Below are 13,683 nucleotides of genomic sequence, written 5' to 3'. Positions count from 1 at the left end.
ATGCGTTAGTCAAATGAGCTAATCCCTGCTTCGGAAGCTAATACCCCAGTTATCAGTAAGTCTATATTTTATTATGTCGGTCTAATACGTTAATGGACTATAGCTAATCCCACATGCGTTAGTTCGGAAGCTAATTCCCTGTCATTTGTAAATCTCTACTTTTTTTCACTTTTGTATCGGTATGATAAAACAGTTAAAAATATATCATTGAGGGAGTTAGCAAAATCAAAGTTCCCTCGACCAGGAGTATTTCCCGAGTCGCAGCCTCGGGAAATAGTCCTGGTCGAGGGGAACTGTAATCTAACTGTCTCAATGATATACTTTAACTGTAAAATATTTGTAGATCTATAATCATAGATATATACCTTTGGCGTTTCTACAGATAACATTGATCATTTAAGATTTTTGAAAGTAGTTACCCAATGTTTGCAATGAGTAAAAGGATATTTTTAAATCTGATTAGGCATGCAGTTTAGACAAAACTTCAGCAAAGGTTTGCTTATTATATAGAATTTTATTTATCTGTTCATCATAAGAAATCATTATTTTTATTAAAAAAAACTTTGATATCAAATGTAAAATCAAAGAGTTACAAACCAATATTACTTTAAATGTGCATAGCCATGGATTTGATGTTAAAAAATCTGTATAATTCCATAACTTATATGTTTTCCTACTATTCCTACGACATTATTATAAAAATCTTATTTATTCTCAAAGTTTTTGAAACTTCAAATTTCTAGACGCATTTGATTGACACATTCTTACATCTTCACAATTTTTATCTTTAACTAAAGTTATAGCATTTTTACAGAAAATTTTAGAAAATATCTACATTAAATTTGTGTCTTATCAGCTTTAAGAATGAGAAATGATTGACTTTTTCTTAATATATCCAAGTGGTATACAAAGATTACCTCTAACATTCCAGGGTATCGTTTCTAACCGTTCCAATCTCAGCCGTCTTATTTCCAGTAAATGCTCTAATAGAAGTTCTCTCTCAGAGTCATCGATTGAGGTTACCCTTAAAGTTTGAGCTTCATTTAGTAATGCAGAACCTCCAAGTCTTCCAATAGCCTAAAATAATTGAAATATATTGTGGATTATTCAACTGTATTGGAAAATAAATTAATATTGATATGCTAAAGAGTTATTTGTAAAATAATCATTAATCAAATTATGGCATGTGCTCTTTATTTTTTCCATTGATTATGCATATGTTGTTTAAACTAAAAAGTTGTAGACAAACAGAACATTTAGTTTTTTTTTTTGAATTCTCACTTTTCTTTGTATTTTGCTATGGTTAATTGAACTCATTCATGGTAACTTCCTACTTACTTTAACCCCTGTCCATAAAATCTCTTTTAGGGAATGTAACTCACAATTTGGTAAATTTCAGAAGAACCATTGGAATTGAGGTATGGAAACACGAACTTTTAGGGTATGGAAAGGTAATTATATCCCTCCTGTATCAATCAGTTTCTACATAGACTATAGAATGACAAAAGAATTTTTTCTAACCCCTTCAATGTCGTTCCAGCTAGTATTAAATTCATTTGTGGTCATTCTTGCACCTGACGAATGGGCCACTGTGTTTTCTGTAGAACTTAATTCTTGCTAAGTCAGCCCCAGTACTGACATCTGATGGATTGGGTAGAATATCAAATCCCCTGCTGGTGCTGGTGTAGAGGGACTCATGTTTCGTAAAAGGCAGACTAACAGTGAAATATCAAAGTCCTTTGACACAGGATTGTTAACTAAAACAATTGAAAATGAAATTTGGAAATTTAAAGAGAGAGAGAGAGAGAAAGAGAGAGAGAACTTAATCTTTTATCATTAAGTTTTAAACTGAAACAGTGAGAGCAAAGACATTTACAATCTTTTATGTAGGAAAAAATGAAATTGTTACAATTGCAGATGCAGAGGGATATGATCTCCCGATCTGCCTGTATACTCTGATTCCCTTCTTTATTTGCTTACTTACTCCTATTTATAAAATAAATTAACATAAAATATTATGTTTGAAGTAGTGAAGTTATCTGATATTGAAAGGAACATGTTTAAACACTTTCTTTCACATTGTCTTCAACATACCTCCAAAAAGTGTGTCCCACTGGACCTGGTTTATTATTTTTCTTGATTTCAAGCGTAACAGCGTAGGTCTCTGTGTTGCCAGGACAGTAACAAGGTTATTTGGAGGATGAACTGTATCGAAATGGACTCTTAGGGCTTTTGTTGCTCTCTTCAGGACCTTTATTGAAGTTGTTAAATATTCTCACAGTGTCATAGCTTAAGCTGATGAGGAATACTCACACTGAAATATATTTCTTCTGAAAAAAAAGAGACCAAAGGTTAATATTACATAATAATTACAAAACAACGTGTAAAGCTACCATATCTGAAAAATATATTTCATATATTTTACAAATGCATAATGCAACTGTAAACCTTCTTCAAATCTATCATATCTATTTTCTTTAATTCTGGAGAGTCGCCCGCATGACGAAGTGATGGTAGAGAGTCTGCTTTAGAGTCTCGGCTTAAGCATATTTCAATGACAGCAAACTATCTTCTCGAGGTACATGTACATGTACTATGTCCCTTTGCCTAGTTCCTAGCCTTTTTTGTAGCATATGTCATAAATTATAATATTATTATTGCATGATCGTGAGAGAAATATGAAGATTTATTCAGCCAAGAAAAATCATATATGATAACTGTTGACTGAAATGATATTAGTGTTTCCCTATCATTTATGCAACAAATTCTTTAATTTACCGTATTAAGCAAAAACTCTTAAAAAGAGAAAAATTTTCAAATTCGACACTGTTCACAAACTCACTGCCAATTTAGAATGTAAAATTACTGAAATCCGTGGACAAAAACACTCTGAAGAAATAAAACGAGAACCAATGAATTGAGGCATCTACTACTCTCAGACAAACGCCTATTAAGGAAAATGCAGAAGGTACCCAAAGAGGTTGAATATGACAAAAAGCATGACGACGACAGGGACATATGAAGATTTATTTCATCACCAATCAGAGAACACGTCGTGTAGAATAATTATAATGAGGTATAATAATATAATTTGTTTGCTAGTCAAAGAAAAATGAATAAATATTCATATATATGGGTACAGTCCACTAATTGTTTTCCCATAGGCGACAATGTTAACGTTTCTTCTCATAGCGATGTCCCTAATTTTCGTTCGGTAGTGAGTGACCTGTGACCGGCCGTCGGGGAGGGTAGGGGTCCACTTGGAATAAGTAGTGCACCCTACAACACTCGGTCACGCAGTAACCATTAGACTTGGTTACTGTCCTTGACATAAAACCTTCAAGGATTAAGACATAAGTAGAAATGTCTTTATCAGTCTTTATTACAGGAATATGTACATTATATATAATACACATCTAAGACTGGGTCTGCTAGCTGCATGTCCTAACTCTAGCTAACACACTCTATATCTCTGACTCTGACTCTCTGTCCTCTGACTTAGACTTCTTAAACATTTTACATATACATATATAATTGCCTTTGAGTTGATCTAAGTAATTAAGGTGATTTACTCAAATGTCTTGTCAATGAAAGGGTAGGTGACATGGACAGGTAGAGTGATAATTGTTGTCACACCTGTCGTGCCTCAGATATAGATAATTAGGCAACTTAATTGACTAAGAGATTAACTAATTAAACTTCAAGGGATTAATAACAATAATGTGATAGCCAAGCCATCTGGTAGATCTAAATACTGTCATGATTTGATTTTGACATAAACAGATATTGCAAATGAAGGGAAATAAAATAATATTCTAAATTAACATTTTGTATGACCCCTAACCTTTTGGTTAGTGGTTATACATCCCCCTTGCCCACCTAATTTTACTCCTGTAAAATTAAAATATAAATTGGTGGAGACAATGAGAACTATAAGAATCTAGTACAAGTATATATACATTTGTAAGTATATAATCTATGCAGCATAGCAAACCCTAAAAAAAATAAAATATATACATTCTAATGAAATGAAAGTATGATCAAAAGTCAACAGTCATATGAAAGAACATTAAAGTCAACACAGTATGAAAAGAATTTTTTGATTTGAAAGTTTCTGATTCCTCTTTGCGTTGTTGTCCTTGGACATCGTTAGGTTCTTTAAAATTACACAGGAAGCTGTCTGTCAATAGCAAATCAAGTGAGATCCTTAGCAGAATATTGGAATCCATTTCGGAATCAGGAATCACACAATAAACATTTCCATACAATATTGACTATTCTACTAATTCACTGTAATATTTCACTTATTTCACCATGTTCACTGGGCGTAGATGGTTAATTGGTGTAGCTGATTTCGGCAAGTACACACACAGATTTAGAAGGTGATCATTTAACTAAATTGAGTTGAATGTTGTATTGGATATACACTTCCTTTCTTGCAAGGTGTAGTTGTCTTGTTTGAAGCTCAAATCACATTGTCTCAGGGAGTCGATGGACTGAAAAGCTGCTTGAAAGTCATATGGTTTAAAGCAATATTGTTAAGTTGAACATGGTTTCTAAAGTTGCAAGGCTACACGAAGTTGTTAAGGATTCCAACTTGCTGGTACAGTGATGCTAATCAATTAATGGAAGTAATGTACAATCACAATCAAATACACAACAGGAAAAACCTTATGCATGTGACACCATAACCTACAACTTACACAACAATCCTTAAGATGGCAATTTTGAAAACAAAAGATCAATCAATTTTGCACTTATATGTACTGTACTGTTCTCCAGCAGTTTAAGGAGTTAATCCAGCTGGCACATAAATTCACAAGTACACAACATACATTAAAGTACATTCCTTAAGATGCATAATTATGATAAATAACAACTGGTAAACTGGATGCAATGTGGAGACTAATTCATCTTGCCTAAAGAACCTTTCAAGATTAATGCAGAAAACTGGTTGAAATTAGGTAGAAAACCTTTACCCTTAGGGTAACATAAGACCTATAACCAGTAGTAAGCCTACATTATTTTAAACTCTTATAATATTCCTGCAACTACAAGAATGAATAAAGTCTAACCTGTTGAACTTATCTGAGAATGACAGAAACTTAAGTTTCAGTAATTTTGTAAAGCGGAGAGCAATAAAAGCTAAATTCAATTATTTGCTTGGAGACTCTGCAGATGTACTCCAAAACTAGCACTAAGGAACAGCTATTATTCCTCTCTAGCATAATGCCTAAACTTATGAAGAATGAAAATTAAAATTGAAGTTGATCTAGATTAAACAAAATATCAGATGTTTAATGGTAGTGACAATGTGTTGAGCTTGCTTAAGTTGATATGTCAGGACTGTGGATGTGTTGTGTAGGATTGACAGGTGTAGAAAATTTGCATAAAAACTGTTTATTGTGATTGTCAATTTAGCAACGAGTACCAGGTCTATTTCGGCCGTAAAGTTCATCCATTATCTTGACTATTTGAGCTCTTTGCTCGGTGATGTACTGGAGGAACCTAGAAAGTATCAGCAGTGGAATGCCTTCTATTTTGGTCCATATTGGTGGCCTAATATCATTCCTAAAATGCACTCGATACAGCCATATGTCTGAACCATTCTTTCTTATTTCTGATATGTGAGAAACATTTCTGAGGATATTTACACTGAGACTGTGATATTCAATATATGCCAGTTGTCTTTTCCATGCATTAAGTGAGTACTCAAGTTCTTTGATGAGGAAGGCAGAGGCTCCTGGTGCTGAGTCATGTACATGTTCCCATTGTTTTCTTGTCTGATTTTTCTCACACTTGTATAAGTTAAACAGTTCAAGCTCATCTTCAACAATTCTACATCCAATAACTTTCTGTAAAGTTGCAAGCAAAGGGGTGAAATCTTCTGGACTAAAGTTGCTTTCAGGATACTTTAATTTCTTTTCTGCTGGACAATAGCTGCAGTTTGCTACATCATGTTTTGGTCTGTTTTTAACCTCTGGGTTGTTTGGCTGTTGTGATTTAGCTTGGGTCTCCACATTTCTGTTTTTGGCACTACAATTACAATGATGGCTGGAAGTCAATTGATTAATGGATGGTTTAGTTTGTGGATGTGGAAGAGCCTTCTGTTGTGGTTCATTTGTGTCTTTCTTAGCTTGAGATTGGTCTTGTTGTAGATACTTCAGTTTCTGTGGTTTCTTCTTCTTTCCTGCCATAGTTTTCTCTGTGTGGAATTTATTTCGTAGATCAGATGGTACATACTCCATTTTCCTCCACTGTGTTCCCCTTCTGTTATGATATGATACCTTGTACCAGGTATGTCCATTTTGTCGCTTAGCTTGTAAAACTAATTTAATGTTTTTGTCAGGTACAGGTGCTGGGTTCTTTTGACTTTCTTGCTTCTGTCTGTCTGCTGGATTAGGATTAAGGGTAGGAATAGGAGTTTGGGGTACTTGTTGAGGTTGGTTTGGATTTAAAGGTGGAATGTCATCATCACTGGCAGGAGTATCCAATTCATCATCAGAATCTGAAGTGTCTGTATCTGAATCTTCTGCTTCAGTCTCATAGTTTGGACGGTCTTGAGGGCTCTTGTACACTTTAAGTCTGGCTGCATTTACTAAGGTTTTCAATGGTTTATCGTCAGAGCATTTTGCCAATTTGTAGGTATGATTTGGTCCTTTTCGTAGAATGTAATATGGTCCAAACCAATGACAGTATAGTTTAGGTGGAATTCCAGGAGGAACTTTTGGCATATACAGCATGACTTTGTCTCCTGTCTGATACTTTGGCATTTGTGCTTTCTTGTCATGTTGTGTTTTGTACTTCTCCTGATGCCTTTGAATGTTTTCAGCTGCAATCGTCTTGGCTGTTTTGAGATTTTCTATGATTTTGTTGACATGATTCTGATGGTCTCTAGACATGTTCTCTTTAGGAATAAGTGCGGTGTCTATTGGTAATCTCATTTCTCTGCCAAATAAAAGGTAATATGGAGAATGTCCTGTAGATTGTGTTGCAGGTGTCATTCGGTAGGCCATCATAATGGAAGGAAGTATTTCATGCCAGTTGTCGTATTTGCCATCAGTGTATGCTCTAAGTGATTGCAGTATGAAGCTATTCATTCTTTCACAGGCAGCATTGGTTTGAGGATGGTAAGCCGTTGTGTTTTTCTTGGTTATTTGAAATAGTTCACACAGAGCTGCAATAAGTTTTGACAGAAAGGCTTGTCCACGATCTGTAACTATGGTGCGTGGTGCTCCATATCTTGTGAAGATTTCTCTGAACAGAATGCTGGCAATTTCATTACTGGTTTCTGTATACATTGGGAAAGCTTCACACCATTTGGAGAAGCTGTCTACAACTAATAGAATATAATTGTATTTCTGTTTTGAAGAAGATGACTTTTGGATAGGTCCTAGAATGTCAATGTGAATTCGACTAAAGACGTCTTCAATTGGCATAGGCTGGAGTGGTGCTGGTCTGGCATGGGTGTCTCTTTTAGACCTCTGGCATCTTTCACAAGTAGTGGTGTATTCAAGGACATCAGTATACATTCTTGGCCAGTAGTACTTTAGACGCAGAGCTTCAAAGGTTCTTTCATATCCTTGATGACCACCTCCAGCTAAGGAATCATGATATGACTTGAGGAGATCATCTCTTAAGCATCTTGGTACAGCAACTTGTTTGATGACTCTTTGATGTCTTGGTACAGCACGATTTCTATCATGGTATAGATGAAACAGGATACCATTTACAATTTCAAATGTATAGCTCTCTGCTACAACTCGTCTTGCTGATCCTGCATCCTGTGGTACTTCTTTCACAGATTTGTATTTATAAATGTCTTCAAAGTCAGGACAATTTTGTTGAAGTTCTTGTAACTCTGGAGTAATTGGAACATCTGTAGGTGGGATTTGTCCATTGTCTATTGGGGCCAAAGTTTGTATGTTGCATAGTCTTTCATTTTCAAATTTGTATGTTAGTGTCACAGCTAAAAGGTTTGACTCATTAGTTGCTAAGAAGTTGATGTTGTTGGCCAAATCATCCTCTGATAGTGATGCTGAAGGTTGTTGACTGATACCATATTCTCTTCTTGATAGCCCATCTGCATTTTGGTTGGTTACACCTGATTTATGAAGTATTTCAAAGTCAAATCCCTGGAGTAAAAGTGACCATCTTCCAAGTCGTCCACTCATGTTCTTTATGTTGTTAAGCCACTTTAGAGCAATGTTGTCTGTGTAAACTATAAATTTGGAATTCGCGATGTATGGTTTAAACTGTTTGACAGCTTCAACTAGACTTAGACCTTCTTTTTCTGTAATGTGCCATTTCTTTTCTTCTTTGTGTAGTTGTCTTCCTCCATAGGCTATGGCATGTTCTCGTCCAGTGTCATCCTTTTGTCCCAACACAAACCCAATGGCATGGTCTGAAGCATCTGTGGAGATGATGAAGGGCTTCTTGAAGTTTGGATATCTCAGAATTGGTGCCGATGTAAGTCTTTTCTTGAGAGTGTTGAAGGCGGCTTCTTGCTCTGGTCCCCAAAAGAACTTCACATCCTTGGACAAAAGTCTTGTTAGTGGGGATGCAATTTTGGCATAACCTTCAATGAACTTTCTATAGTAATTACACACTCCTAAGAAAGACTTGATCTGTTTTGAAGATTTCGGAGTTGGGAAGGAGTCAATGGCATTTGTTTTTTCAGGATCCACTTGAATACCATCCTTTGAGATGATATGGCCAAGATATGTCACTTGTTTGCAGGCGAACTTACATTTCGATGGCTGAAGAGATAGCTTGGCTTGTCGAAGTCGAGAGAATACTGCATTTAAGTCTTCGAGGTGTTGTGAAAATGACTTTGAGAAAATTATGACATCGTCTATGTACACCAGAGCTGTGCTCCATAGTAGATTCTGAAGAACTTTCGTCATGAGTGCTTGGAAAGAAATTGGGCTGTTCATCAAGCCAAATGGAAGTCTTTTAAATTGGTATACACCTTGATGAGTGATAAAGGCTGATTTTGGTTTAGAGCACTCTTCTAATGGAATTTGGTAAAATCCACTGGCTAAATCGATTACGGAAAAGATTTGGGCATTTGCCTCTCCTAAAGTGTCAATCACATCTTCAAATCGAGGAAGAGGAAAGGACATGGATTCGGTGCACTTGTTTAGCTTCCTATAATCAATTGCCATGCGGTATTGCCCATTTTTCTTCTTTACCATCACAACTGGGCTGTGCCATGGAGATGTAGATTCTTCAATAATGTCATATTTTAGCAGCTTCTTGGTATGCTTTTCAATCTCTCTTCTCATCTGAGGAGCTTGACGGTAAGGTGCCGATGCTATCGGTTTTGTATTTGGATGGGTAACAATTTCATGTTGGTACATATCCGTTTTTCCTAACTCGGCCATATCTCTGGCAAACACATCTTGATTTCGCCCTAAACATTCTAGTAATCTGTTCTTCTGTTGGTTACTTAGGTCAGAATTTGAAATGTCTATGTCCATTGTCTGGGCCATCTCTCTGTACTCAGATGGATCATGGTTTTGCTCCAATGTCTCTGATGATGAAGGTGTTTGTGCTTGATCATTTGATGTGATGGCATGAATTTCGTCTGTGATTGGGTATGCAAATGCAATCAAGGTGTTTTTGGGTACAAAAATCGTAGTGTTTGTTGGATTTAGCACTCTGAAGTATGTTTGTGAGTTCTGTATGTTGGACAGGCATTTTGCTCCTAGCAGTTGCTTGTTGATTAATAATTTTGCAGGCTCCAGAAGTATGTTGTTTTGATTGTGAATTTGTGATATTTTGACTGGTATTTGATGTTCTGAGAATGGAGCAATGTGTGTAGCTTGTACCGATTTTGCTCTACCTAAACTCTTACTTTCTTCAACATTTTGATTCTGTAACATTTCTGTTTCAATAATTCCCCTATGCAAGGTCATTGTTTTGTTTTCTAAGTCTAGCCTAGCATGGTTTTGTTCTAAGAGGTCAATGCCTAAGATAACAGGATGATGAAGACGTTCAAACACATGAAAGGTATGAGGTATCTGATGACCACTAATACTCAAAGTTAGCTCTGTGGTTCCTAACACATTGTGAATTTCTCCACAAACACCTATTCCGTGCTTTACTTGACTACTTGATAAGGAAATTTTACCGAATATTCTTTCAAGAAGACTCCTAGACACACAACTAAAACTAGCACCAGTATCAACTAGAGCAAAAATATCATGTCGTCTTATTTGAACCGGGAGGAGATTTTTCTCCAAATCGACCGAGAATGATAAAATGGGATTATCTGGTGAAAGACTACCAATAAACGTCCCTGTACAGATCTCTCTTGAACACTCACTATAACAATCCATTATAAACCTTTTGCTATTTAATCACCTAAGTACTATTATACAAATATTCAATGGTGTCACAAGCATAAAGAAATGGTTCCTGAAGTGTACAAAAGAAAGTGACTGTACTCACCATTAACTGTCGTGTAAGGAGTTGTCCTTCCTTTCTTGGGTTCTGGCTAATGTCTTGGGGAAACTCGCACGCTGCAGATAAGAGGTGCCCGGATTATTCTCCACCACCTTGGGACCGGCCGTCGGGGAGGGTAGGGGTCCACTTGGAATAAGTAGTGCACCCTACAACACTCGGTCACGCAGTAACCATTAGACTTGGTTACTGTCCTTGACATAAAACCTTCAAGGATTAAGACATAAGTAGAAATGTCTTTACCAGTCTTTATTACAGGAATATGTACATTATATATAATACACATCTAAGACTGGGTCTGCTAGCTGCATGTCCTAACTCTAGCTAACACACTCTATATCTCTGACTCTGACTCTCTGTCCTCTGACTTAGACTTCTTAAACATTTTACATATACATATATAATTGCCTTTGAGTTGATCTAAGTAATTAAGGTGATTTACTCAAATGTCTTGTCAATGAAAGGGTAGGTGACATGGACAGGTAGAGTGATAATTGTTGTCACACCTGTCGTGCCTCAGATATAGATAATTAGGCAACTTAATTGACTAAGAGATTAACTAATTAAACTTCAAGGGATTAATAACAATAATGTGATAGCCAAGCCATCTGGTAGATCTAAATACTGTCATGATTTGATTTTGACATAAACAGATATTGCAAATGAAGGGAAATAAAATAATATTCTAAATTAACATTTTGTATGACCCCTAACCTTTTGGTTAGTGGTTATAGACCCCTCAAATCAAAGCACATCAACTTGTCTTTCCTTGGTTAAAATCTCGAGGTGGCATGTCAGATTCGTTTTCCGGCAAAATGCGTCTGTCTGCGGGAACCTCTAAAAATGAAAGTGAGAGTAGGGGGATTTCAGAATTCTCACTGGCGTTATAATGCACAAAATAATTCGGCTGATCTTCTTGATAAATTACATTTTCAAAGCTTTTTTGGTAGGATAGATACTCCTTATCAACAAGTGTGAGGCTCAGTTCAGTATACCTGCCCAATTTTTTTTATGCAAGTCTGCAATTTAAGGAACTTGTAATTTTTTCTGCACTACTTTCTTCTCCTACCGATTCTAAAAATAATTAGTGGGATGTACCCAATATGAAAAAGCATTTTTTTGATTTTACAATATTTCACACTGTTTGTCAATCTAGAGCATAAGTAGAGACATCATGCCAAGTTTCATGAAAATTCAACAATTAATTAAGATTTTACAGCATTTACAGTTCTATGTGTAATATCCTTAAAAAATGCTCCAATCTAGCCAAAACTGCACCCAAGTTTTGAGTCAAATTTTAGCCTATTAACACATTTATACCATTCTTAATCACCTTCATATCTTTAAATACATATAGTCAAATCATAATCAAGCACTTAATTGGGTCAATTTCACTTATTTTAAAAAATTAATGTATTTCCGCACAAAATATGACCACTTTTCACCCTCTAATTCATAGTATCTCCAGAAATGACAAAAAAATGAAGTTCACAAATACCCCGAAAGTAGTAAAATAAAAAAGTACTTATTATTTCCTGTCCATTGATGTATCATTCATGAAATTTGGACTATGAATGAAAAAGTTATAAGCCTTTATAATCCTATATAGAATCATTTGTTTCAAAGCAATTTTTATACCAATGCAAATTTACTCATCTATGACGTCACAATGACATCATAATAATGGATAGCTCAATACATGTGTATCATTACTTTTCCCGTACTTTTCATTTAAGACAAAATCAGTGCTTATATACTATTATTTACTTTAAAAAATAAAAATATGTGGTGTTGCAGATTAAATAAATAGTTCACTAAAGTTGTTTTGTTTCCATGGTAACCATTTTGTAATTTGTAGGAAAATGAGACAAAATTTTGAATTTCCTGACAAATCGCATAATTTTGACTGTCAAATATTCATGAAATTTCAATTCTTTTATCCGTGTAATCTTATTAATGCATAATTAACAAAACAAAGATGTAGATCTAATTAATTTGAAAATCTTAAATAACAAAAGAAAATCTATATGAGCTGCAAAATGTATATAGCAGTGCATGTACAGATTAGTTATAGCTAAATACTTTCACATTCTGATCACCTATTTAATATGTAAATTTCCTCACCCCCACCCCATCCCCCCACTTTAATGAAATTTTTTTTTAGAAAACTTAAACTTACATATTTTGCCGACTGTCACATTTTGCTGGTTCTTTTTCAAGATGTATTCAAATGGGTGTGCATTTGCTGGCCAATAGTTTTAAACACCATCTGCATGGACCTCATTTTTTTCCTGAACCAATCACCATAAACCTAAAAAAAAAAAAAAAAAATCAATACAATAAATGGTACAATATCACATTTGCAGACAGACAGACACACAGACATTCAACACGTACAATTTTTACCATATTCCTTTTATGCCCATTACTTGAAATTAATTAATTTAAAAAATGATTAATTTGCTCCCACCTGAAATCACACTGTTTACATTGGTAATTAAGTTAATTCAGCAGAATTATATAGGTAAAAATCATGTTTTACTGACAATAATTGAACATTCAACAAATACATGTAATGCAATTGCTAAAAAATATGAGAAAAATCAGTTAATGTGCATGTTCACACACATCGTTTAACTCCCAGACAACTGTACCCAGCTTGACCGCGCAACTGATCTGAAATGATGTGTGTCAAGTATGCATATGTGACGCGCCGATCATCGACATGTTCCAAAAACATTAAATTGTTATTTACAAATATTGTACTAGGGTATACCTCTTACCTCCTGTGTAAAATACAAATGCCCATCACCTATATACTGCTTAACACTGCCCTGAACAGTTTTGATAACTTTCTGCTGTCTACTTTCACTTCGACCTTGACCCCGATTGAATACCGATCCCGAACTCATTTGTGAATTTTTATGTATTGAAAATAAACCACAGTGGAGCATGTACTTCTACATAATTGCTTCTTAATCAAATTATACATTTATGATTCTGAATAAATAAATTATATAAACCGATACATTTAATCTACATGATACATGTGTAAACAATGGGTGATACATGTTGTCTGTTCCGGGGGGGGGGGGGGGGGGGGGGGGGGGGGGGGGGGGGATCTAGACACTTTATTTATGAATCAATTTGTTTGAAAATGTGTATCAACAATATAAGAATTGTTTTTTTCGTAAATTTGAACAATTGAAAATAATA

At 35.2% G+C, this 13,683-nt stretch overlaps 2 long non-coding RNA genes across 2 annotated transcripts; both read right to left on the bottom strand.

Annotated features, from left to right (window-relative positions):
* Positions 1 to 923: 923 nt before the first annotated feature.
* On the bottom strand, positions 924 to 2,243 carry LOC134272843 (uncharacterized). The gene is made up of 3 exons (XR_009993302.1): positions 2,095 to 2,243; positions 1,522 to 1,757; positions 924 to 1,077 (listed from the first exon to the last, which is right to left on the bottom strand). It is a non-coding gene; the product is annotated as an uncharacterized LOC134272843 (long non-coding RNA).
* Positions 2,244 to 3,125: 882 nt separating this feature from the next.
* Positions 3,126 to 13,544, bottom strand: LOC134272842 (uncharacterized). Its single transcript, XR_009993301.1, has 4 exons — positions 13,251 to 13,544; positions 12,647 to 12,778; positions 11,204 to 11,304; positions 3,126 to 3,226 (listed from the first exon to the last, which is right to left on the bottom strand). It is a non-coding gene; the product is annotated as an uncharacterized LOC134272842 (long non-coding RNA).
* Between the last annotated feature and the right edge of the window lie 139 nt (positions 13,545 to 13,683).

Source organism: Saccostrea cucullata, unplaced genomic scaffold, assembly GCF_032062105.1.
Source record: "Saccostrea cucullata isolate Sc308-1 unplaced genomic scaffold, CSIRO_AGI_Scuc_v1 ctg7870, whole genome shotgun sequence".
NCBI classification, from domain to species: Eukaryota; Metazoa; Mollusca; class Bivalvia; order Ostreida; family Ostreidae; genus Saccostrea; species Saccostrea cuccullata.
Note: the sequence above shows the minus strand (reverse complement) of the source record. Positions and strands in the feature narration are given on the sequence as shown.